This window comes from Mustelus asterias, chromosome 27 (genome assembly GCF_964213995.1).
Source record: "Mustelus asterias chromosome 27, sMusAst1.hap1.1, whole genome shotgun sequence".
Lineage (NCBI taxonomy): Eukaryota > Metazoa > Chordata > Chondrichthyes > Carcharhiniformes > Triakidae > Mustelus > Mustelus asterias.
Genome location: NC_135827.1, coordinates 18200323 through 18227089, shown reverse-complemented (window position 1 = coordinate 18227089; position 26767 = coordinate 18200323). Strand labels below are relative to the sequence as shown.

At 44.6% G+C, this 26767-nt stretch overlaps 1 protein-coding gene across 1 annotated transcript in view; it reads right to left on the bottom strand.

Moving 5' to 3' along the window:
* The window catches only part of LOC144479859 (protein Aster-B-like), a 669932-nt gene that overhangs the window by 511594 nt on the left and 131571 nt on the right, over nucleotides 1–26767 (bottom strand). The window lies entirely within an intron of this gene.

Here is a 26767-nt window from a genome sequence, read left to right as displayed (position 1 = left end):
TCTTGCCTTCAAACAACCGCACAACCTCAAACAGACCATTGTCCGCAGCAAACTACCCAGCCTTCAGGAGAACAGTGACCAAGACACCACACAACCCTGCCACAGCAACCTCTGCAAGACGTGCCGGATCATCGACACAGATGCCATCATCTCACGTGAGAAGACCATCCACCAGGTACACGGTACATACTCTTGCAACTCGGCCAACGTTGTCTACCTGATACGCTGCAAGAAAGGATGTCCCGAGGCATGGTACATTGGGGAAACTATGCAGACGCTGCGACAACGGATGAATGAACACCGCTCGACAATCACCAGGCAAGACTGTTCTCTTCCTGTTGGGGAGCACTTCAGCGGTCACGGGCATTCGGCCTCTGATATTCGGGTAAGCGTTCTCCAAGGCGGCCTTCGCGACACACGACAGCGCAGAGTCGCGGAGCAGAAACTGATAGCCAGGTTCCGCACACACAAGGACGGCCTCAACCGGGATATTGGGTTTATGTCACACTATTTCACATAAATATTTCTGCTTTTTTCCTCCTGAGTCTTTATCATGCGATCCTAGAATCAGAATTTATGTCACACTATTTGTAACTCCCACAGTTGCGTGGACCTGCAGAGTTTCACTGGCTGTCTTGTCTGGAGACAATACACATCTTTTTAGCCTGTCTTGATGCTCTCTCCACTCCCATTGTTTTGTTTCTTAAAGACTGGATTAGTTGTAAGTATTCGCATTCCAACCATTATTCATGTAAATTGAGTCTGTGTCTTATAAGTTCTGTTTGTGAACAGAATTCCCACTCACCTGAAGAAGGGGCTCAGAGCCTCGAAAGCTTGTGTGGCTTTTGCTACCAAATAAACCTGTTGGACTTTAACCTGGTGTTGTTAAACTTCTTATTGTAATAATTGGCCAGAGAAACATTTTAAGTTCACTCGTAATAGGCTCTAACAATGTGCTAAACTTTGTCACTTATTTACTGGGAAATGCAGTGCAACAGTCATATTGCAATGAGTCTCCTCATCAACAGAAGTATAATTTTATGTCTGATGACAATTGAGTTGAAAAATTACAAAACATCTAAGTGTAAAACCTGCAATCCTTTGAGCCAATTCTTCAGCATAATTGTTAATAGTCGTTTAAGTAGCATTGATTATATGGATTAATGTACTAAACATCCGTTTTGGTTTCAATAAGTACTCTGATTTCGCTATTCACTTGATGGTCATATACTGCAGACTGAGAATACATAATTGCACTTTATAACTTTCAAAGCAAAATGCAATTGACGAGCTCCTTCACAACAGATTGCTTCAGTCTGTAGATTCACAGTTCATTATGCCAGTCTGGTAACCCAGCAGATTATTTAATAGGAACTGCCTTACTAAGAGATAGAAGAGAGATAAAGGCAGAACCTGCATTTGTGGGTTGGATTTTCCTAGCCTATTGGTGACACATTGCGAGGCAAAAAAGCTGGCAAAATGACAGGAGTGGGCAGCAGGAGTGTGTCCAACATGCCATATTGCCAACAGTTTTGAAGTTGGCAGATCAGCCACGAGCTGGGGGGGGGGGGGGGGGGGGGGTGGGGGGGGGGGGGGGGGGAAGACAGCACAAACCATTCTGCAGCCAATTAAGTATTCCTGAAACATAATCACTATCGTAATGTAGGTCAATGCAGAAACAAATTAATATACGCCAAGGTCCCTGAACGATAATGAATAGTTAATGGTATGTTTTCCTAAATTGGTTAAGGGAGAAATATTAACCATGATACCAGGAGAAGACTAGTGCTCTTCCTTAAATAGCATCACGGGATCTTTTCCAACCACCCGCAGAGGCAAATGGGGCTTTGGTTTAAAGTTTTATCCAAAAGAAAAACCATCTGGCACAGAGACACTCGCTCAGTAATGCAATCAGGCGTCAGACTGGTTTATATGTTTAAATCTCAGCAACGAGGATTGAACTCATGACATTCTGGACCAGAGGAAGGAGCATTATCACTGAACTAGAGAACTGCGTCCAATTCTGGTTGCTACACTTTAGGAAAGATGGTCCTGGATGGGGCGTGGAATTGATTTGCCAAAATGGTTCCAGGGATGGACAATTTTAGTTACAAGGTTAGGTTTGGAAAGTTGGAGCTGTTCTCCTCCAACTTGGGGATTGAGGGGAAATGTGATACAAGTGCACAAGATTATGACAGGTTTGGAGAAGATAGACAAAAAAAAATTTCCATTAGTTGATAGTAAAAGGACCAGGGGACAAAAACGTAAAGTTTTGAGCAGGCAATGTGAAGGAAAACTTTTTAACACAGAAAATGGTAATGACCTAGAATTCACTGCCTACGAGGACAGTGGAAGTAAAAACAATGTGATTTCTGAAGGAAATTGAATGGATACGCGAAGGGAATAAACCTGCAGGGTTACAGGGATTGAACAGAGGAGTTGGATTGGCTGGAATGCTTAAGAGAGCCAGCATAGAACCAACGGTCTCCTTCTGTGTTGTAAATTACTCTGACTTTATGAGGCAACGTTGACACTTAAAACTAACATTCAGCACCAAACATGTTATGGATTAGTAACATTTGAGCAGAAAAAGTCGCAAAGGCGACAATACTTCCATTTTAAACCAGGCACCTTCAGCCCCAATACCTGCTACACTTGCAAAGATTGGCAAACAAAAAGGGTCAGTGGCAACCATAAAAAGCTAAGGTGGGAGTCATGATTCATACGCCCACTCTCCTGTTCAATGAAACAAATATGAATTTGTAAAGTGGAGGAGAAAAATGCATTTTAAAAAGAGGTAACATTTGTCTCAAAAATACAGAAACCATCTCTGAGCAAACTTTAAGCAATTTTCTACAGCTTGTTGATAATTTAGATGGGGAGGAGGAAAATATGTTCAAAAGTGATTGGGCTGACAAGTAACATTTGCGCCACCCAAGTGTCAGGCAATGACTATCTCCAGCAATAATTAATCTGACCATCGCCCCATGACATTCAAATGCATTACCATAGCTGAACTCCCACTATCAACACCCTGGCGGTTGAAACTGAACTGGACGAATCCTTTAAATACTGAAAATGCTGGCAGTGAACATGCAACATTTGAAAATTAAGCTTTGACAAACAGTACAATCTTAAATGTTGATTAGTCTTTCTTTCTTTATGTTATAGATTTCCAGCATTCAGTGTTTTTATTCATAAAGAGCTGATTTTCACACTGCCTGTCCAGTGCAATGGCCTGTGTGACTTAATCTCCACCAATCCGGCTTCTTTCTCACAGGTTGCGAAATCTTTGTTCCACGCTCCACAATCATTGAGGCACTTTTAAAACTCCAATTAACCATCTTCTTCTGCTTTGGTTGGATAATTCCCTCTGTTCTTCTTCGAAATAGTGCCATAGGATCTTTTACATCCATCTGAGGCAAATGTGACCTCAATTTAATGTCCCATCTGACAATGCAGCTCAGTACAGCAATGGAATGTCAGCCTTGATTTTATGTGCTCATACACTGGATTGAAACTTGAGCCTGGTGGATCAAAGACAAGAGTGCAACCAATTGAGCCACAGCTAACACAGCTACAGGAGTGCCAGTGACTTCTTGCAGGTCCCCAGCCTACAGCCTCCTGCTGCCCAAGATTTCACTTCCACCCACTAGCTGCATTGAACTAAAACAGTGACAGTCACTATTGTCAAAAGAGGGATAAATTGAGGAAATGGAAGGGATGAAATTCATTATTGTATAACGAAGATCAATACTCTACTGGGTCTACAATTAACTGTGTTAGGAATAGTGCTGTTTTAAACCAAGGTCTTATTCTCTTAATGTTTGCCCAGTAAAATGTTACAATTTGAATAAATAACTCATATTAAAAGCATTAACTATGATCTAGCACAATTTGTGTCATTTACCAAGCCTCAACTTCATTTATCACTCTCCTTTTTATTCTGGAAGGATCTTCACTTCCCTTCAAGGCAAAATAAACAAGGATCTAGATTGAGAAACTCAGTGTCAAGTATTAATAAAAATGTGTTTCATATTTAATAAAATTGCCTTGAGAAATCAATATCAAACTTTGATGAGTACTGTCAGGTCTCAGCTGGGCTGTGAGCTGGATCTTTACACTTCACAGAGAATGCTTTGACACTTTCTCACTGTTGGAAAATGGTGACGTGCCTTCTGCAGAAATGCACAACCATAAAAAGCTAAGGTGGGAGGAATGATTCATACGCCCACTCTCCTGTTTAATGAAACAAATATGAATTTGTAAAGTGGAGGAGAAAATTGCATTTAAAATTCAGAGGTAACATTTGTCTCAAAAACAATATAGAAACCATCTCTGAGCAACTTTAAGTAATTTTCAACAGCATGTTGATAATTTAGAAGGGGAGGAGGAAAATATATTCAAAAGTGATTGGGCTGACAGGTGGCAAGTAATATTAGTGCCACACAAGTGCCAGGCAATGACCATCTCCAACAAGAATTAATCTGACCATCGCCCCTTGACATTCAAATGCATCACAATCGCTGAATCCCCACTGGTGGTTTAAACTGAACTGAACTAGTCCTATAAATACTGCAGCTACAAGTGCAGGTCAGAAGCTAGGAATCATGTGAGAAGTAACTCACTTCTTGACTCCCATACCTTGTGCACCATTTACAAGGCACAGGTTGGAACTGATGGAATACTCTCCCCTTGTCTGGATGAGCGTAATTCCAACAACATTCAAGAAGCTTGACAACATCCAGATCAAAGCAACCCACTTGATTGGCTTTGCATCCACAAATATTCATTATCTCTACCACTGAAACACAGTGGCAACATTGTGTACCATCTACAAGATGCACTGCAGGAAATTACCAAGGCTCCTGAGATCGCACCTTCCAAACCCACGACCGCTATCATCTAGACCCATGGGAATACCACGACGTGGAAGTTCCGCTCCAAGCCAATTACCATTTCTGACTTGGAAATATCTTGCCACTCTTTCACTGTCACTGGGTCAAAATCCTGGAACTCACTTCCAAAAACTAGGGGACGATCTGACTGTTGCCGGCCAATGGGCGAGGCAAGCCGGTAAGATTGTGAGAGCCGAAAAATCAGGTTCACGCCCACCCATTTGCAGCACAAGGCTGAATAAATTATTTAAATGTATTGTAATCTGTAATCAATTTTACATTGATTTAATGAGCCCGGGACATTATCGTCCGGGCTTGCTTGCCTGTGTGGCCTTGCCAGGAGAGGTTCTCTCCAGTGAGAATCACATCTGGTCCCCAGCAAAGGCAGGAGTGATGACCACACCGTTATGCCCCCCGGGGAGATCAGGAGCAAGTGGAGGGGGCCCTTGGGCAGTGCCAGCCTGGCACTGCCAGCCTCCCAGCACACCAAGGCACCCTGGCACTGCCCACCAGGCAGTGGCAATGTGCACACTGGCACTGCCAACCAGGCACCTGGTCGTGCCAAGGAGACAGGGCGTAGGGGCGCAGGGACTCACTGCACACTCTGCATCAGCGATCAGTGGAGGGAGGGGAGCCCTTTGCCACTCTGCATAAGGATCAGTGGGGGGAGGGAGGGGGACGATCGGGCTGGCCATGGGGTGGGGGGGGAGGGGGGGGGGTGATCAGGAGGCCAATTGCAGGGGAATCAGGAGGCTGATCACAGGGTGGGGGGGGTCAGGAGGCTGATCACAGGGTGGGGGGGGGTCAGGAGGCCAATCACAGGGAGGTCGTCATAGGCCACAGGCACTTGCAGGCCCCTGCGGTAACTGAGGAGTGCTGTGTTTGAGGCTCAGAGCAGCAGAGGCTGAGTGACAGGTCTCTCTGCTGCTCGAGACCGGCACATGCACAAAGGCGCCCTCTGCTGCTCTCAGCATTCGGGCAACTTAAGCCTCGCCCCCTCCCCCTACAGGCGAGAAACCATTTCTGTTGAGTTTTTAGACACCGAGTCAAGTGCATGGGATAGCATATTTTAACTCGCCCAAAAAATGGATCTGAAACGCTCCCGTTTTCATGCCAGTACCTGGACTCAGAACTTTTTTTGGTAAGATCGCACCCAATGTGGGTGTACACAGTAAGAAGTCTCACAACACCAGATTAAAGTCCAACAGGTCTATTTGGTATCACAAGCTTTTGGAGCACTGCTCCTTCATCAAGTGAGTGGAGAGTTGGATTCACAAACACGGCATACATAGACAAAGGCACAATTGCAAGATAATGGTTAGAATGCAAATCTTAACAGGTAATCAAGTCTCTACAGGTACAGATAATGCGAGTGGAGAGAGGGATAATAACAGGTTAAAGAGGTGTGAATTGTCTCAAGCCAGGACAGTTAGTCGGATTTTGCAAGTCCAGGCCAAATGGTAAAGGTTACACGTAGCGTGACATGAACCCAAGATCCCGGTTGAGGCCGTCCTCATGCGTGCGGAACTTGGCTATCAGTTTCTGCTCAGCGATTTTGCGTTGTCGTGTGTCTTGAAGGCTTGGAGTGTCTTGGAGAATGCTTACCCGAAGATTGGAGGCTGAATGCCCTTGACTGCTGAAGTGTTCCCCGACAGGAAGGGAACACTCTTTCCTGGTGATTGTCACACGGTGTCCGTTCATCCGTTGTCGTAGCATCTGCATGGTCTCGCTGATGTACCACGCCTGGGGACATCCTTTCCTGCAGCGTATTAGGTAGACAACATTGGCTGAGTCACATGAGTATATACTGTGTACCTGGTGGGTGGTGGTCTCAAATGTGATGCTGGTATCTGTGTCAATGATCGGGCCCATCTTGCAGAGGTTGCTGTGGCAGGGTTGTGTGGTGTCATGGTCGCTGTTCTCCTGAAGGCTGGGTAGTTTGCTGCAAACAATGGTCTGTTTGAGGTTGCACAATTGTTTGAAGGCAAGTAGTGAGGGTGTGGGGATGCCCTTGGTGAGATGTTCATCTTCATTGATAACATGTTGAAGGCTCCGAAGATGTCATAGTTTCTCCGCTCCAGGGAAGTACTGGACAACGAAGGGTACTCAGTCGGTCATGAGCTGTGTTTGTCTTCTGAGGAGGTTGGTCCGGTCTTTTGCTGTGGCGCTTCTGAACTGTCGATCAAGTAGCACGGTAGCACAGCAGTTAGCATTGCCGCTTCGCAGCGCCAGGGACCCAGGTTTGATTCCCGGCTTGGGTCACTGACTGTGGAGTTTGCACGTTCCCCGTGTCTGCGTGAGTCTCCTCCGGGTGCTCCAGTTTCTTCCCACATTCTGATGGTGCTGGTTAGGTGCATTGACCCGAACAGGCGCCGGACTGTGGCGACTAGGGGAATTTCACAGAAACTTCATTGCAGTGTTAATTAAGCCTTACTTGTAACTAATAAATAAACTTTACTTTAATATCCCGTTCTTACGAGGGAGACTTTCAGCGTCTGTAGGTGTTTGTTGCAAAGAACAAAGAACAGTACAGCACAGGAAACAGGCCCTTCGGCCCTCCAAGCCAGTAACATTAGGAATGATAGTAAAAGTTTCTTTAAATACATTAAAAACAAACGGGAGGCAAAAGTAGACATTGGGCCGCTCCAAAATGACGCTGGTAATCTAGTGATGGGAGACAAGGAAATAGCTGAGGAACTTAATAAGTACTTTGCGTCAGTCTTCACAGTAGAAGACATGAGTAATATCCCAACAATTCAGGAAAGTCAGGGGGCAGAGTTGAATATGGTTGCCATCACAAAGGAGAAAGTGCTAGAGAAACTAAAAGGTCTGAAAATTGATAAATCTCCGGGCCCAGATGGGCTACATCCTAGAGTTCTAAAGGAGATAGCTGAAGAAATAGTGGAGGCGTTAGTTATGATCTTTCAAAAGTCACTGGAGTCAGGGAAAGTCCCAGAGGATTGGAAAATCGCTGTTGTAACCCCACTGTTCAAGAAGGGAACAAGAAAAAAGATGGAAAATTATAGGCCAATTAGCCTAACCTCAGTTGTTGGCAAAATTCTAGAATCCATCGTTAAGGATGAGATTTCTAAATTCTTGGAAGTGCAGGGTCGGATTAAGACAAGTCAGCATGGATTTAGTAAGGGGAGGTCGTGCCTGACAAACCTGTTAGAGTTCTTTGAAGAGATAACAAATAGGTTAGACCAAGGAGAGCCAATGGATGTTATCTATCTTGACTTCCAAAAGGCCTTTGACAAGGTGCCTCACGGGAGACTGCTGAGTAAAATAAGGGCCCATGGTATTCGAGACAAGGTACTAACATGGATTGACGATTGGCTGTCAGACAGAAGGCAGAGAGTTGGGATAAAAGGTTCTTTCTCAGAATGGCAACCGGTGACAAGTGGTGTCCCGCAGGGTTCAGTGTTGGGGCCACAGCTGTTCTCTTTATATATTAACGATCTAGATGACGGGACTGGGAGCATTCTGGCCAAGTTTGCCGATGATACAAAGATAGGTGGAGGGGCAGGTAGTATTGAGGAGGTGGGGAGGCTGCAGAAAGATTTAGACAGTTTAGGAGAGTGGTCCAAGAAGTGGCTGATGAAATTCAACGTGGGCAAGTGCGAGGTCGTACACTTTGGAAAAAAGAATAGAGGCATGGACTATTTTCTAAACGGTGACAAAATTCATAATGCTAAAGTGCAAAGGGACTTGGGAGTCCTAGTCCAGGATTCTCTAAAGGTAAACTTGCAGGTTGAGTCCGTAATTAAGAAAGCAAATGTAATGTTGTCATTTATCTCAAGAGGCTTGGAATACAAAAGCAGGGATGTACTTCTGAGGCTTTATAAAGCACTGGTTAGGCCCCATTTGGAGTACTGTGAGCAATTTTGGGCCCCACACCTCAGGAAGGACATACTGGCACTGGAGCGGGTCCAGCGGAGATTCACACGGATGATCCCAGGAATGGTAGGCCTGACATACGATGAACGTCTGAGGATCGTGGGATTATATTCATTGGAGTTTAGGAGGTTGAGGGGAGATCTGATAGAAACTTACAAGATAATGAACGGCTTAGATAGGATGGACGTAGGGAAGTTGTTTCCATTAACAGGGGAGACTAGGACGCGGGGGCACAGCCTTAGAATAAAAGGGAGTCACTTTAGAACAGAGATGAGGAGAAATTTCTTCAGCCAGAGAGTGGTGGGTCTGTGGAATTCATTGCCACAGAGGGCTGTGGAGGCCGAGACGTTGAGCGTCTTCAAGACAGAAATTGATAAATTCTTGATTTCTCGAGGAATTAAGGGCTATGGGGAGAGAGCGGGTAAATGGAGTTGAAATCAACCATGATTGAATGGTGGAGTGGACTCGATGGGCCGAATGGCCTTACTTCCGCTCCTATGTCTTATGGTCTTATGGTCTTAAGCCTGTGCCGCTCCTTGGTCCAACTAGACCAATCGTTTGTATCCCTCCATTCCCAGGCTGCTCATGTGACTATCCAGGTAAGTCTTAAACGATGTCAGCGTGCCTGCCTCCACTACCCTACTTGGCAGCGCATTCCAGGCCCCCACCACCCTCTGTGTAAAAAACGTCCCTCTGATATCTGAGTTATACTTCGCCCCTCTCACCTTGAGCCCGTGACGCCTCGTGATCGTCACCTCCGACCTGGGAAAAGCTTCCCACTGTTCACCCTATCTATACCCTTCATAATCTTGTACACCTCCTCATTCCTCCTCATCTGAGCAGATGCTGTGTATATGGAGGGCTTGCCAATAGGGGATGGCTTCTTTAACTTGTTTAGGGTGGAAGCTGGAGAAGTGGAGCATTGTGAGGTTATCCGTGGCCTTGCGGTATAGTGAAGTGTTGAGGTGACCGCCCTTGATAGAGATGCATGTGTCCAAGAATGCAATCGATTCTGGAGAGTAGTCCATGGTGAGTCTGATGGTGGGATGGAAATTGTTGATGTCATCATGTAGTTGTTTCAGTGATTCGTCGCCGAGAGTCCAAAGGAAGAAAATGCCATTGATGTATCTAGTGTATAGCGTCAATTGAAGGTCCTGTGCAGTGAAGAGGTTTTGTTCGAACTTGTGCATGAAGATGCTGGCGTACTGAAGTGGGATTTTGGTCCCCAAGGCTGTTCCAGGATGAAGCGGGTGAGTTGTAGAATTGCATCTGAAGATTGGCAGTTGTCAGTGTTGAGTCCTGAGGCTGTTGCAGCAATGCCATCGTTATGGGGAATGCTGGTGTAGAGTGCCGAGACATCCATTATGACGAGGAGTGCTCCTGGTTCAACTGCTTCATGGGTGCTGACTTCCTGTAAGTAGTCCATAGTATCGCGACAGAAGCTGGGGGTTCCTTGCATGATGGGTTCCAGGATGCTCTCAACGTAGCCAGAGAGGTTCTCACACAGGGTCCCATTGCCTAATACAGTGGGACGGCCGGGTGTATTGGCCTTGTGTATCTTCAGGGGGCAGTAGAGATCTCCAATTCGGGGAGTACGTGGAATGAGAGCACGGAGGGTGCTCTGAAGGTCCGGACCAAAGGTCTTGATCAGTCTCTTGAGTTGGCAGGTGTGTTCTTTGGTCAAATCTACGGGTAACAGTCTGTAGTGTTCCTGGCTGTTCAGTTGTTGGTACACTTCCGTGCAGTAATCCGTTCTGTTCAATATGATGGTGGCCCCTCCTTTGCTGCTTTGATGACAATATTGCGGTTGGTCTTGAGAGCGTGGATGGCATTGCATTGTGCTTCGATGATGTTCGGGGCTGTCTTGTGGGTGCGGCTGATGAACCTGGCATTGACGCATCTCCTGACGGCTTGAACATACATGTCGCGTCTCGAGCAGCAGCCTTCTGGAGGGGTTCAATTCGAATCTTTCCTCTTTGGTTGCCGCTCTGCAGATCTCTCTGTCGACTGTTCCGGTTCATTGGCTGTCTCATTGGGTTTGCTGTTGGCCTCTAGGAGTTTGTGGAAGAACTTCCAGAACCTCATTCACCTGATGAATTCCTCTGTGTCCGCCGTGAGACTGATGGGATCCATTTTGGTGGTGGGGCAGAAACTGAGCTCTCGGCTGAGAACTTCGATTTCATCTGGTTGAAGGATGTAGTCCAACAAGTTTATAATGGACTTTCCTGCAGTGGTACTGTTTTCCACTACGATACGGGGGAGGCTTGGTTGCTGCTGGTGATGTCGAGCTTTGTGCCTCCATTTTAACATGCTTTTTAACTAAAAGCAGCTGGTTTCTGTCGTAGGGAAATTTGACAAGTTAAAGGAGGTGAAAAGGGCTGGATCCTGAAAGTAAATGTTTCCTCCTGGCCCAAAAAACTGCCCTGCAATTTGGCTGCATGTCCCCACAATCGCCAAACCACTTCCAATCTGTGCCACCATTGCAATCACGCTTCCTCCCACCATCTATTCTGCACAACTAATACCCTCCCTACCAAATATGCGTTAAACCCCTGCAGCCAGTATCTTGCCAACCATCGCACCATCCCCCAACTACGCTCTAACCCCATAACTACTAGCTTGCCATCCAGGAGGAGGGAGTGGGGCTATGGGAGATTGGGAAGGGGGTGTCATGGAAATGACAGATGTGACTTAATCTCCACCAATCCAGCTTCTTTTTCACAGGTTGTGAAATCTTAGGTCCACTCTCCATAATCATCGAGGCACTGCTAACACTCCAACTTGGAGTGTTTGGAATAGATTGGATTGGAAAGGGGAATTCTAGAGGTAGAAGTGTTGTGAGGGGAAGGGGGTAATCAGAGAGGAGTGTCTCTAGGGAGGGATTTCTCGAGAAGGTCATAGGAGAGGAGGGTCAGGGTGAAGTGGGAGGTGATGATGACGGACAGGGAAGAGGGATATGGGTCAACAACAAAGGGCAGGGGGTCGGATTTCATTGCTCACTACCCCCCCCCCTCAGCACTACCTAGTGGGAACCAACAATATTTCACCACATTCACCCCTCCTTTGAAAACAAAGGCCGGCGGGGTACGAAACACAGAATAATTGTTTGTTTGTCTATAAGTTCAAGCGGTCTGGGGGACCGCACCGTCGTTGTGACCTCCTCAACACCGGTGATGACACCGGTTCAGGCAATCGCGGTGACGTTCGCTCCAAGGCGATGTCCAGCGACTCCTCCAGTGCCTCACGGGCCGGTAGACCACGAGGTGGTGACAATCCGCTGAACTCGGGCACGCCTTGAAGTGGCGACCATCTCCTGGACTCAGGCAAGCTGTACACGGGAGTAAGAGGGTTAAGTGATGGTCCTGATACTGCCCGCGCCGTGTCAGGAGGGGAAAAAAATGGTTGGGGGGTCCCTAACAGTAGGTGTGGGAGCAACAGTGGTTTCCAAGTCCCCTGCCGGCGCCAGATCTCGAATTGGGACCGTGTCCTCTCGCCCGTCAGGATATGCCACGTGGGCATACTGAGGGTTGGCGTGGAGGAGATGGAACCTGTTCAACCAGAGGGTTGGACTTGCGGGTCCTAACATGTCGCCGCAGGAGGACAGGTCCTGAGTACGTCAACCAAGACGGTAATGAGGTCCCAGAGGAAGACTTCCTAGGGAATTAAAACATTCTCTCATGAGGAGTAGCGTTGGTTGCCGTACACAGGAGTGAGCGTATGGAGTGGAGTGCATCAAGGAGTACCTCTTGCCAACGGGAGACTGGAAGACCTTTAGACTTCAACGCCAGTAAGACAGCCTTCCAGACTGTAGCATTCTCTTGTTCAACCTGTCCGTTACCCCTTGGGTTGTACCTCGTGGTTCTACTAGAGGCAATCCCGTATGAGAGCAGGTATTGCCTCAAGTCATCGCTCATGAACGACGAGCCCCTATCGCTGTGGATGTAACAGGGGTAACCGAACAGGGTTAAAAGATCACGAAATGACTTGATAACCGTGGCAGCGAGTAGGGTAGATTCCGGGCTTCTATGAAGTGGTAGAGCCGAGTGACCCCCGGATGGCAGAGGTCATTGTGGAGAGCCTGCAATCGATTCTCGTGCATACTAGCGCATGTTCCACGCGACAGGGCATCCGAGGGCTCGTTGAGCTTCCCTGGACGATACATGATATCATAATTGTAGGTGGAGAGTTCGATTCTCCACCTCAAGATCTTATCATTCTTGATCTTACCCCGTAACGTGTTCTTGAACATGAACGCTGGTCCGTGAGCAGAGTGAACTGTTTGCCCGCCAAGTAATGGCACCAATGCCGAACGGCCTCCACAATGGCCTGGGCCTCCTTTTCCACCGCCGAGTGTCGAATCTCAGGGCCTTGGAGGGTGCGAAAGAAAAAGGCGACGGGCCTGCCCGCCTGGTTAAGTGTGGCGGCCAGGGCGAAATCAGATGCATCACTCTCCACCTGGAAGGGGATGGACTCGTCGATAGCGTGCATCGTGGCTTTCGCGATGTCGGCTTTTATTCTTGCAAAGGCTAAGCGAACCTCTGTTGCTAGGGGAAAAGAGGTAGACTTGATGAGCGGACGGGCTTTGTCCGCGTAATTGGGAACCCACTGTGCGTAGTATGAGAAGAAGCCTAAACATCTTCTCAGTGCTTTGACGCTAGTGGGCAGGGGAAGTTCGAGGAGAGGACGCATACGGTCTGGATCAGGGCCAAGGACCCCGTTTTCCACCACGTATCCGAGGATAGCTAGGCGACGTGTGTGAAATACACACTTCTCCCTGTTGTAGGTCAGATTCAGGCGAGATGCAGTGCGTAAGAATCTAAAAAGGTTGGCATCGTGGTCCTGCTGGCCATGGCCGCAGATGGTGACGTTATCCAGGTACAGGAAGGTAGCCCACAGCCCATTCTGGTCCACCATTCGGTCCATAGCACGCTGGAAGACCGAGACCCCATTCGTGACACCAAAAGGAACCCTTAAAAAATGGTACAGGCGACCATCCGCCTCAAAGGCCGTGTATTGTCGGTCCTCTGGGCGAATGGGGAGTTGGTGGTAAGCAGATTTTAAGTCGATGGTGGAGAACACCCGGTACTGCGCAATCTGATTGACCATGTCAGATATGCGCGGGAGGGGATACGCATCCAGCTGCGTGTATCTGTTGATGGTCTGACTATAGTCTATGACCATCCGGGGTTTGTTCCCATTCTTAACCACCACGACTTGCGCTCTCCAGGGACTAGCGCTAGGTTGGATAATCCCTTCCTTGAGGAGCCGCTGAACTTCAGATCGAATGAAGATCCGATCTTCAGCGCTGTAACGCCTGCTCTTTGATGCGATGGGCTTGCAGCCTGGCACGAGATTCTGGAATAGGGAGGGTATGGTAATCCTAAGCGTTGAGAGGCTACATGTGGAGCGCGTTGGGCAATTTAGAGGCTGCGGGTCTCCCACTGAAAGCGGAGGGTGTGGCCCACCGTACTGCAGGGTTACACTCTTCAAGTGGACCATAAAATCTAGTCCTCGGAGTATTGGCGCGCAAAGATACGGTAACACAAGGAGCTTGAAGTTCTCGTAGACTGTGTCTTGCACCGTCAGATTGACCACGCAACTCCCTAGCACGGTGACAGACCAGGACCTTGACGCCATTGAAATTGTCTGCTTGACAGTCCGAATCTGGAGACCACACCGCTTCACAGTGTCTGGATGAATGAAGCTCTCCGTGCTCCCGCCGTCAAACAGACAATAAATCGGGCGTTTGTTTACCTGTATGTCCATCATGGACTTGTCGAGTCTGTGAGGCTTGGCCTTGTCCAGGATGATCGACGCCATCGTTGGTTCATGTGCGCAACTGCAGGCAGCTAAGATGGTTGATGAGGACCCCTGCTGGTCATTCGCGGATGGTGCCGACCAACATGGCTGCCCCCATAGGTCGCACATGGACGATGGCGCCAAAACTTGCGGCCCCTGCAGGTCGCAAGTGTCTTGCGACTCCGTCGTTCGGAATGGCGACGTCCTGGAATCGCACGTGGCAGAAGACCTTGAAGATGCAGAAGACAAGGAGGCCGGCTCCGGGGAGTCACACGTCGCACTGCTGGTCTTGGATGAAAGTTTAGACCGGCATACCTTGGAATAGTGCCCCTTCTTGCCGCAGGCGGAGCACAACACCGCTTTAGCTGGACATCGCTGCCGAGGGTGTTTCACCCCCCAACAGAAGTAACACCGCGGGCCTCCTGGAGCTGCTGCCGTCGTCAGGTCCGAGGCTGGGAACGCAATCGCGCAGTTATTCGGTCCCGCTGAATGAAGTGGGGTCTGTGACTGCCCCTGCCACGCTGTCTCCACGTGGTCGTCGGGGTACATCGCCAGACTTTTGGAGGCCGTTTCTGGAGCGTCAGCTAACTCTATGGATTTAGTGAGATCGAGGTTACCTTGCTCCAACAGCCAAAGGCGGATGTACGATGAGCCGATTCCCGCCACGAACGCATCTCGAGCGAGGTCATTCATGTACTGATCTGCCGACACTGCCTTGCAGTTGCAGGCTCTGGCTAGCTGTTGAAGCTCGCACGCATACTGTTCCGTCGTTTCGCCGGGCTGCCGCCGTCGAGTGGCTAGAAGATATCGAGCATGCATCTCATTCGGCGGTTTGTTGTATCGCTTCTTGAGAAGCTCGAGGGCCCCTGTGTAGTCGGTGGCCGCACGGATCGCTAGGTATACAGCGTCGCTTACCCTCGCGTGGAGGACCCAGAGTCTGTCGGCGTCGTTGTTGACCGCTGTGGAGGCGTCGAGGTAACCCTGGAAACACTTCAACCAGTGGTCGAAAGTGTTCGATGCGCCCGCCGCACATGGGTCCAACGTAAGCCGTTCGGATTTAAGCATTTGCTCCATGTTTTCTTTGTCGTTTTTTTTTCACAAAAACAAAAAATTTATTTGTTGGCAATAAAATTGATGCGCGGTATAACACACGAGAGGCGTGATGTACTCGGGAAATAAAGGCTTTTGTTGCCAACAATAACAGAGCTACCATATACAGTACACAATCCCAGACTAAAGGGTCACCAGGCAGAGCAGTGACCTTTATACCTCTCCCAGGAGGCGGAGCTGACTGGGGTGTACCATAACAACTATATTAACAGGTAGAACAGCCCAACCCTAACCCCAACAGTAACATATATACAGACTCATAGTACTGGCCAGACCATGGCTCAGCACTACCTAGTGGGAACCAACAATGGTTCACCACAGATGGCTGAAGAATTATTAATCTCTGTCCAACCTGCTCTTCAGACACTAGATGAGGTGACAGGCCATGGTTTGAAAATAAAAATCCATTAAGTTAAATTCATGCTTAACTTTATTATCTGTTGCTATTTCATTCTAACAATATGAAAATCATAATACTTAAAAGTATGTGGTTGATGTTTCTAGCACCGGAGGAATGTTTATTCTCCAGACATTATTGATAGGAACTGAGAGCAAATATGGGCCCAGGTTTTTCTCAAGAGGGCTGGAGGTAGAGTGCCTGCACTCCGACCCATGGATTTCTTGACTGTGGAAATGAGGCAGGAGAGCCCAATTTGTTTTTACTTTTGCCAGTGAGTTACTCTTGTGTATGAGTCTTCCAATTGGAAGAGCAATGAGCACACTTGGCAAATCAAATCCCTTCTGTTCTTTGACAGGATTCAGGCTAGAATAAACAAAGAACAGTACAGCACAGGAAACAGGCCCTTCGGCCCTCCAAGCCTGTGCTGCTCATTGGTCCAACAAGACCATTCGTTTGTATCCCTCCATTCCCAGACTGCTCATGTGACTATTCAGGCAAGTCTTAAACGATGCCAGCGTGTCTGCCTCCACCACCCTACTTGGCAGCGGATTCCAGGCCCCCACCACTCTGTGTAAAAAACGTCCCTCTGATATCTGAACATCCCTCTGATATCTAAATTGGAGGTCTTCACGTTGCTGATTTGCTGCTATGGCCTGCGGTGATGCATGCCTTTGTGTGAGTTCCCCATTCTTTCAGGCAGGTAATGGCATTATTTTTAAATACAGTTTACAATATGTCAATTAATTTCATGTAAATTTAGATAATGTCCTTTTAAGCAAGTATTTAAAAATGATTTCAATGTAGTTAATGCATCTGAAGTACAAGTTCATTTGCCATTCTATTCACTGAACACCCAAATACATTTCAGCCAAAATGGTTGATTGAACACTTTCATTTTCAATAACTGCTACATTTTACATCAAAATACTTTGTGACAGGTATAATTACATCTACATCTTCATTTAAGCTGGCATGTACAATTAGCATAATCACAAAATAACTCTATTAACAGTAATAAATGTAGACAAGAACGATCTTGGGGTCCGGGTTCATAGGACGCTCAAAGCAGCGTCGCAGGTGGAGGCTGTGGTTAAGAAGGAGTATGGAATACTGGCCTTCATCCATAGAGGAATTGAGTTTAGAAATCGGGAGATAATGCTGCAGCTGTATAGGACCCTGGACCCCACCTGGAGTACTGTGCCCAGTTCTGGTCGCCTCATTACAGAAAGGATGTGGAAGCCATAGAAAGGGTGCAGAGGAGATTTACAAGAACGTTGCCTGGATTAGGTGGCATGCCTTATGAGGATAGGTTGAGAGAGCTAGGTCTTTTCTCCTTGGAGAGGCGATGGATGAGGGGTGACCTGATAGAGGTGTATAAGATGTTGAGGGGTATTGATAGAGTGGATTCTCAGATGCTTTTAGCCAGGGCTGAAATGGTTGCCACAAGAGGTCACAGGTTTAGGGTGCTGGGGAGTAGGTACAGAGGAGATGTTAGGGGTAAGTTTTTCACTCAGAGGATGGTGGGTGCGTGGAATCGGCTGCCGGTAGTGGTGGTGGAGGCGGATTCGATAGGGTCTTTTAAGAGACTTTTGGATAAGTGCATGGAAGTTAGTAAGGTTATAGGTAAGCCTAGTAGGTAGGGACATGTTCGGCGCAACTTGTGGGTCGAAGGGCCTGTTTGTGCTGTAGCTTTTCTATGTTCTAAGCCAAAATGTTAATTAAAGAAGTTTTTTTAAATTGCATTAAAATTGACTGAGGAGACAAACGGTTGATGCATTGGTGTCAGATTGGTAAATTATTCATGTAGTTCTCACATTTTCAAGTAGTTTATCCTGTAAAATGGTCAAAGCAGCTACTAGCAAAATAATCTGTGCTGCACCATACTGCATGGTTAAACCCTTTACTCATGTCTTGCTCTATCCTCTACATAGTTGCATGTTTAATTAACTGACAATCTTTATTACACAATTAATCATTAATTTATGAAATGTGACACATTATTAAGATTTCAGCCTAAAAAATAAACCAAGCTTTAGTTTATATTTGTTCTGTTAGGGATCACTTGTTAACTGAGATTTTAACTGACAATCTGATAACACAATGTGGAATATGACATTTCTCATGATTGGAAGTGATAACAATTAGCCGCCAAATTTGGAACCATCATTGCTCAATCTGCTCAAAAGTAAAAGATGCTTTTATTTGCAATCCGGATGATGAAAACCAATTTCCCAGAGATCAATTACAAGCATAATCCAAAACGTATACCAACTACATGAAACAGTATACTGCTTTCATCAGGTCCAGAATGTTAGTCATTTTGAGGACTGGGCAGGAAAATTCATTGTGCAAATCCACTTGGGAATAAGAGATTAAATAATGATGGAAAATGTCACTCAAATGCAATCACCCAAACAACTGGAAGTTGGTACAGAGGGGTGAAAAATTGATATTGTGCACGCTTTTTTGAATAAAAGAGAGCAAGGCATATTAATTTAGAAGTGGGACTGCTGGGAAAGCACTGGCTCCACTGCTAAACTGTTAAAGCACCTGGCCAATTAGCTTCTTTAGGAACCTAACATCTGTGGTAGGGTGCCATAAAATGTAAATTGAAACTGTTTTCACTTTCAAAAAACATGGTCGATTTGCACAAGGAAGTAATTATTCACCATCTTAAACTCATCTTCAGTTTCAAATCTGCTTGCATACTTTCATAGTCACATCTCTGATCTGATATTTCTCATACCGTTCTCGTATTTACAATTGGATGATTCCACACATCACAGGCCTCCCAAATATGTCTCCCAGGTTAGTTTATTTGCAATGAACTGATTCTTTTGACAGAATATTACAGGAAGCAAAGTCAGCATGGACCCAACCGGCTCCACTCTAGCCCCCCTTGCAGCCATTACATAAGAACATAAGACTCGGAGCAGGAGTAGGCCACCTGGCCCCTCCAGCCTGCTCCGCCATTCAATAAGATCATGGCTGATCTTTTCATGGACTCAGCTCCACTCACCTGCCTGCTCACCATAACCCTTAATTCCTTTATTCTTCAAAAATTTATCTATCCTTGCCTTAAAAACATTTCACGAGGTAGCCTCAACTGCTTCTCTGGGCAGGGAATTCCACAGATTCACAACCCTTTTGGTGAAGAAATTCCTCCTCAACTCAGTCCTTAATCCGCTCCCCCTTATTTTGAAGCTATGTCGCCGAGTCCTTGTTTCACGCTCCAGTGGAAACAACCTCCCTGCTTCTAATATTATGTATCCCCTTCATAATTTCATATATTTCTACAAGATCCCTCCTCATTCTTCTAAATTGCAATGAGTATTGTCCCAGTCAACTCAGTCTGTCCTCATAAGCCAACCTTCACAACTCTGGAATCAACCTAGTGAATTTCCTCTGCACCCCCCCTCCAGTGCCAGTATGTCCTTTCTCAAGTAAGGAGACCAAAACTGTACACAGTACTCCAGGTGTGGTCTCACCAGAACCATATACAGCTGCAACATAACCTCCCTGTTTTTAAACTCCATCCCTTTAGCAATGAAGGACAAAATTCCATTTGCCTTCTTAATTACCTGCTGCACCTGCAAATCAACTTTTTGTGATTCATGCACAAGGACACCCAGGTCCCTCTGCACAGCAGCATGCTGCAATTGTTTACCATTTAAATAATAATTCATTTTGCTGTTATTCCTGTCAAAATGGGTGCCCTCACACTTAGCAACATTGTACTCAGTCTGCCAGACCCTTGCCCATTCATTTAAACTATCTACATCCCTCTGCAGATTTTCAGTGTCCTCTGCAAACTTTGCTCTACCACTCATCTTCGTATAATCTGCGAACTTTGACACACTACACTTGGTCCCCAACTCCAAATCATCTATGTAAACAGTGATCCCTGAGGATTTTGAACTGCAGGTGGGATGAATTTGGACAGTTCGGGACTTGTGCCCTCACTGGGGAGAATTGGCCAGCAGTGCATCAGTCTCAGGAGTGCAATGGTGGTCTATGCCTGGACTGCAAACAGGCCCAAGAAGATGGATCATGAAACGAGGCAAATCCAGGGTCCTGGGCATTTTAGGGAGTGGGCATTGGGAGGGCTGTGTTTTATGTAGTCAAGTTGGAAGAAATGGGTAGTACTGAGGGACTGCCTCCCGATCTGAATATGGGAACTCTCCCTGAAGATAGAATAACTCTGTTCCTTCCCACTCTTTGAAAGAGCTTTTTTAACAAAGCAATCTTCCCATTCCACACGCCAACCATATTATGGTGTGGGCAGTGTATCATCAGGGTCAACTGCCTTGTTAACAAGTCCAATTGGCACTTGATTACTTATTTAAATATGGTGGACAAGCCCCCCCCACCCCCATATTAATTGGAGAGAGCTCGAGGGTGGGTGGCAAGGTGATGGGGCACTTTACATGCCTCATCGTGGAAGTCATGTCACGTGGAGATGGAAAAAGCCCCTTACCTGCACTCAACAGGAAGTTCAAAATGTCTTTCAAATTCTGCTACTTCATTTTTTTCTGATCAGATGTGTGTCTAATAGTGGTTGAAAATTGCATTTTCAATTAGATTAATTGAGTCCGCAAGACCCATAGGCTGAAAATAAAATGAACAGATGGTTGGGCTGCAGGAATCATCTGATTCATCGACTCTTGTACTTATGTGCTGGCTATAGAGTGTTCCAGCTATTATATATGAAGTTTCATATATATATAAATAATTAGTACCCGCCCCCCCCCTTCCCCCCAAAAATATATAATGTTTGGACATGGGCAGTTAGCAATGAAAATATAGACATTTTTAATTTGTTTCGTGTCAGATGCATAAATATTCACTTTGTCTGCATAGTACACATCATCTTAATTCAAGCTCAACTGCATGCCTTTTGTCTTTACTGTATTTTCAAGGAATTGTTTCTACTTTTTTCACTTTGCCTGTTTTTTTTTATTCCTCAAGACTCTTACTTATTTTCTTTTCCATACTATTCCTTCACACCCAATCACACATTCGTTTTTAATCTTCCCTGCCTCTGTTCTTAAAAGCATAGTCAACTTTGCTTTCAAGAATTTGAATGGCAGAGCAGGTTTGATGGACTGAATGGCCTACTTATGATCCTTTGTCTTATGGTCTTAAGATACTTCTTCCATTTGTTTCCAAAGGAGCAATTCCCTAGATTTTTTAAGTACCAATTTCAAACAGAATGTTTCATAAGTCAATTTTCCACTACTTCTTACTGAATATTGTTTCCAAATATTCTTTTAATTGCTCAACTCTCATTCATCAGCTCTTTCTCTAAGACACCAGAACAAGTTCTTAGTAGTTTACTCCACACATGCAATCCTTGGAATCCCATTCTCCTCAAATACTCATTACTTCATTAGGTCTTCTACCCTTTAACTACTCATTAACTTCTTCACTATTATATCCCAGGTACCAAATAATTCCAACAAATCCACAATATTGACCATTTTGCAACTCCTTACTTCTCCAACTGCTTTATTTACCTCCAAACATTCCCAAATCCTTACAAACCAAAGAACCAGCTCCTCCAACTAATTGTTCAAAAGCAATTCCCAAAAGAGTGCATATATGCTAACTTGCTATGAACAAAGCAACTGATCCAATTCCTTATTAAGGTGCATATCTTCTTACTCCTCATGAGCTAATAACACACCAATGCACTGGTGCAAAAAACCTATAGAAAAGTCATACGCCTTCAGTTGCACTGTTTCAATACTTTAAATCCCGTTTTCATTTGGTATTCTTATAAACTGGTATCAACCAGAAAAGCCTCAGATGCACTGAGATCAAAATTAGGTTAACACTTCTAGTATTCCGACCAACACTTATCCTTCTGCCAACTACATCAAACATTGGTAGGTCAAATACTGGACATCCAGGCTAAAAATACTTTATTGATAAGGCATAAGGACTTCATTTATTATTTCTCATTCTACTTATATAAACAAGGGTAATCTGGATTTGTTGCACTTAGTATTGCTAATGCAAGGATTTTTTTAAATTTGCATCAACAACGGTATCAAGTTCCCCTATTGCTGGTAATATAGGTCAATGAAAAGTGCCAAGTAGAACTGGAGATTTGTCACAGGATTAATGAAGAGGGAAGAGGGATACTTAAGTCAATATATGCATTCATTAATTGACTGAGGAAAACATATTTCTTTATAGCATTGATAAGAATAATTATCTATTTAGCTCGTGTCCTGGTGTCCCACCCAATACTGGGGCTCTCTCAGGAATATGTGCGTGTTTGAAAAAAAATCTATGGGGGCATCTCACCCCGCCGGTCGATGAGAGAGCCGAAAAATCAGGTTCGCGGCCGATTTCTTGCCTCTCGTGATCTTACCAGCGCCAGATATCTGGCCCAAGGCTGATTGTAATATTTAAATTCTATTTAAAACAGAATTTAAACATTACAAGTGAGCCCAGGACACAATCGTCTGGGTTCACTTGCCTTTGTGGCCTCACTGGTGAAGGTCCTCACCGTGAAGATCACATATCCCATCAATGGGGAACTGTTATGATGGCCTCACCGGTTGGACCGGAGGCCACTGAAGTGCCCACCTGGCACCGCCATGGGGGTGGAGCCTACTGGGAGGGGATCAGGCCTAAGGCAGAGGCGGGTCAGAGACAATTCGCACAGTGCAACCGGTATGGGGACATGACGCTGCGCAATCTGCAACCGGTGATCAAGGGGTTGGGGGGGGCGGGGGAGCAATCGGCCGGTCCGTTACAGAAAGATCTGCATATGTGCAACGTCATCCTCTGCTGCAATCTGCCATTGAGCCTCGTCCCCTCTCCCTGCTGGTGAGAAAAGGAGCTAAGATTCGATTTTTTTAACTCGCCAAAAAAAGGCACAATTCTCTCCCATTTTCACACTCCTTTGGCAGTTAGAATTTTTTTGGTAAGGTCGCATCCCTCCCCTCCCCCCAATTAATCTAATGAGACAAAAATATCCAAAACGATGATCAGAGAAATGCTTTGAAAAATGTTACACATAAGTATTTAAATACCTCACACAGCAAAGGCAGTGAACACACTTACTATTTAAAGTGTTCTGTATTAAAGTGTGGTTTGCATTCCTCCGATTAACTTTATCAAGTGGTTTCTCCTGATGAAAACAATGAAAATGTGTGTTCATCACAAATGTAAGGAAGAAATTGAGAGAAGTTCCTGGAGTACCTACTTTAAATGGCAGTAATTCTGGGTTCTGTGCACTATATAAATGCTTCCTAAAAATGGTTAAGCACTGTTTTTGTCCTAAACTTAAGTCAATTCACAACTAAAATATATTTGAACAAGCTGGAAAATAATACAAATTTCAACAGTCCAATATGTTTATTAAATATTGTCAAGCTTTATTGCAAGAGTATAATAACAGAAAGTTAATAAATGTGCATGCACTAGCTCTGCAAACAGAACAGATGCAACAGCCTAGGCCATTGAGTGGGAGAAAAAGGGAAAAAGAGTGGGATTAAAAGGGGCGGCACGGTAGCACAATGGTTAGCACTGCTGCTTCACAGCTCCAGGGACCTGGGTGCGATACCTGGCTTGGGTCACTGTCTGTGTGGAGTTTGCACATTCTCCTCGTGTCTGCGTGGGTTTCCTCCGGGTGCTCCGGTTTCCTCCCACAGTCCAAAGATGTGCGGGTTAGGTTGATTGGCCATGCTAAAAAAAATTGCCCTTCGTGTTCTGAGATGCATAGGTTAGAGGGATTAGTGGGTAAATATGTTGGGATATAGGGGTAAGGCCTGGGTGGGTTTGTGGTCGGTGCAGACTCGATGGGCCGAATGGCCTCTTTCTGTACTGTAGGGTTTCTATGATTTCTATGAATGCAATCTTAGGTCTTGGCCAAGCTGTCTAGCAAAATGACAAATAGAGGCATCACAGGGAACGAGGAAGCAAGGGGGTAAAAAATTCATTTTGGACTGCTCTTGTAAATTCTTTGGAATCCAGCTATAATATAATACAGGCCTAGACACATCACTTCTTTATTGTAGTGTCACATAGTTATTAAATAAATTTGTCAGCTCCTTAAATTAATTAAAAATAAATGATGAATCACAAAAATGGTATGTTACTGGTCATTCGGGGTAACCCATTCAAACAAGTTTTTAAAAAATAATTTCTGCATTTACTATAAGTTCACACACAATTTGCAGAAGAATAAAATTAAATTTAACAACAATGAACATTATTTACTCATCACCAAAAATCTGTGATTACTGATATTTAACTTATCTTGAATGCATTTCAAAGAAACTTTCCACCAGCATTTGTGTTGAATCATATACATTCACTTTGAGAGAAAGTTCCTGATGAGAAAATGGAGTGCATCATTTTAAACTCAGATGGTTCTGAAAAAACAGCTCCCAAGCACAGGAGATATAGGTTGGTAGAGTACCTCTGAACATAATCAGATTTATTTTTCCTTGATTTTATTTCCCCTTAAATTTATGCTTTTATCCAAGTGCATTTTTGATCCTAAAAGCATGTCAAACCACTATGCAACTGCAAATGTCTCCAAACCTGATCAGAAACAACGCAATATGGGTACAAAATTCAAAGACATCAATTTTAGATAAACATATTGAAGTTCCATGTAACTTCAGAAGTCAAGCTTTCATTGGATGTTTCAAACTACATTACTTCTTTGTTAATCCCAAAATACTTTCTAACGTTATTCTTGTACTGAAGTTTAAACTTATAAATATATCTTATTTTAAAATATATTTTCTCCTCACATCAGTATTGTTAGAACTAATGAGTAGGTGGAAAAGTTGGCATCCTCCTCTCTGCCAATGATACTTGAGTGCATCAGTGGTGGATGTACAGGCCATTCCACCCAGATTTTTGTAGAAACATGCATAGCCTCCAACAAAGTCCTGGTCTTAATAATACTGCCATAATTGGTAAGTCAATATTATGAGGATACGAAAAGATCAATGTCCTATCCTGTGAAGCACATCAATTGTTATTCTGTTTAACATTACACAAGTAATTGAAATCACTATCATGCCTGAAGACTTTGGACCATTTTGCAGTAACTAGATGCTCCAGTGAAGCTCAATTAATTAGACGGATCGTACTGAATTATTTCCTTCTTTCTCTTCTCTTACCATCAATTGGAAAATTCTGTACACAGTAAGAACCCATAAAAACCATCAAGTAAATGATGACTTAACTTGCGTTTGATGTAGTTGGCTGAAGGATAGATGGTCAGGATACTAAAAGGATGCCACTGTTCCTTCAGAATAGTATATTAGGATCTTTTAGATTCACTTAAACAGGCAGCAAGGAAATCAAGCTCCCATGACATTGCAGCACTACTTCAGTACTGAAGTGCCAAAGTCCAATAAACGTTCTCTGCACACTGGCTGGATTCAAGCTGATAGCTTTAACATACTTGTCTATTAATGCAGCATGTTACAAAAATCTCTCATTCGATAGAATAGTAATAACGATTTATGATTTCCAAAAATAGTGCCTTTCGTCACATCAATTTATATTTATTTATAGAGGACGACCATAAAATTTGACAGTTATCTGAAATTGCAACTCTGAAATAGTTGAGAACATAAGTACCCTTTTTAAACACAGAAATTGCTCACCATTTTATGGTGACCATAACCATGACCAACTAACCAATTTATTCATCTCTAATTGTTTACAAAATTTCACTCCACAATTATTTTTAAAAATCCAACAATTTTTGTTGGAGTTTACTAAAGACTTTAGGCTGTAGTTCGGAGATTATTTTTCAATAATAGTGTCAGCAAAGATCTCAGTACTATAGTAAAGTTGATGCAATTATACAAATTCTCAGATGGTAAAGCATCAAAATACTTCTCCAGTTTGACCCTTTCTTTCCCCCCAGTACTGGCGCAGTACAGGCAGTGTGCACCCCAAACAGGAATGTAACACAGAAACTGCTGGACAAAGAAAGACTGACATAGATTCAGTTAGCCTTCTACCACACTAGAGGTTTTGTTGATGATGCAACAAAAATTGAATTGTTAACCAATGACCAGTTAATCTACAACAGGCAAAACGTGAAGAAAACTGCAGTCGTGGAGAGATTCAGGAAATATAGAACCAAAGGCACCAGTTCCTCTCAAGCATATTACACCTATATCATCTCCTCTCAAATTACTCAAACTCAAAATGTCAAAAGTATCTCAAAATGTTATTTTGTGAAAAAGTTCTATCTAATTGCAGTTGAATGAAACAAAACCAACTGCTTCCATGAATGAAATGGGTATAACAATGTCCAATTTCTACCCCATGAACTATAATATATTGAATGCACTTGATGCATTATGAATGCCAAAATATGTTTGATGCAAGAGAAGTTATAATAATTATTTTATGCTGGTTCCCAGTATATGAAATGATAATTGTAATGCAACAGATATGAATTTTCTTTTATGTTTAAGGGGAATTTTTAAAAATTAGCTTTCTGCTACAGGTAGTCCATATATCTGAAAGGAATACAACTCAGATGCTGGGAGAGCAGAATAATTACTCATTTTAGCCATGTCATGTTTAATAAGATAGAACTAATGGACTTTTATTTACATAAAATAGGTCCCCAGTGTGTCTGATTAAAGGAATGGAATGTGGGTTTAGA